The sequence below is a fragment of the Chiloscyllium plagiosum genome, unplaced genomic scaffold, assembly GCF_004010195.1.
Source record: "Chiloscyllium plagiosum isolate BGI_BamShark_2017 unplaced genomic scaffold, ASM401019v2 scaf_10709, whole genome shotgun sequence".
Taxonomy (NCBI): domain Eukaryota; kingdom Metazoa; phylum Chordata; class Chondrichthyes; order Orectolobiformes; family Hemiscylliidae; genus Chiloscyllium; species Chiloscyllium plagiosum.
In genome coordinates, this window is record NW_025205490.1 from 72 (window position 1) to 1,048 (window position 977).

Sequence of the window (977 nt, forward strand, 5' to 3'; positions counted from 1 at the left end):
GTGATGACACTCTTGTCATCAAAAAATTAAGCAAATTAGAGGAAACCTACAACACCATCAACAATATCCTTACTGGCATAAAATTCACAAAAGAGGAGAACAACAACAAAGTGCCATTTCTAGATGTCACAGTAGAGCGAACAGTCAATGGTAAATTCAAAACAGCGTTCACAGGAAAACAACACACACGAACCAAGTACTTAGCTACAGAAGCAATGATCCCGACACATACAAACCAGCTTGAATCAGGACACTATTTCAACGAGGAACTACACACTGCAGTAGCCAGTAACGACGAAGACCAATAAGGAACTGTACAGCGCATTTAAGGAGAATGGGTAGGCAGAAGATCCACTGAGAAATACTTCCCTGACCGGGAATCGAACCCAGGCCGCAGCGGTGAAAGTGCCGAATCCTAACCACTAGACCACCAGGGAAACAGCAAACCCAGTTCACAGCCCTATTGTAAATTGCTTCCCTGCCCGGAAATCGAACCCGAGCCACGATCGTGAGAAGGCTTCCATCCATGTCATTGCTTGTATCCATTGCTCCCGATGCGGTCTCCTCTACATTGGGGAGACAGGAGACTCCTCGCAGAGTCAAGTCACAGCGCTTGAGGGAACATCTCCAGGACACCTGTACCAATCAACCCCATCACCCTCTGGCCCAACATTTCAACCCCGCTCCCACTCTGCCGAGAACATGCAGGTCCTGGGCCTCCTCCATCGCCGCTCACTCCCCACCCGATGCCTGGAGGAAGAACGCCCCATCTTCCGCCTCGGATAAATTCAACCCCAGGACATCAATGTGGACTTCACCAGTTTCCTCATTTCCCCTACCCCCACCTTACCTCAGTTCCAATCTTCCAGCTCAGCGCTGTCCTCATGACCTGTCCTACCTGCCAATCTCCCTTCTCAACTGTTCGCTCCACCCTCCTCTCTGACCTGTCACCTCCATCCCCACCCCCATTCACCTAT

General features: G+C 50.4%; 1 non-coding gene across 1 annotated transcript; it reads right to left on the bottom strand.

The window, feature by feature from the left end:
- Positions 1–365: 365 nt before the first annotated feature.
- On the bottom strand, positions 366–437 carry trnae-uuc. Its single transcript has one exon. It is a non-coding gene; the product is annotated as a tRNA-Glu (tRNA).
- Positions 438–977: the final 540 nt, after the last annotated feature.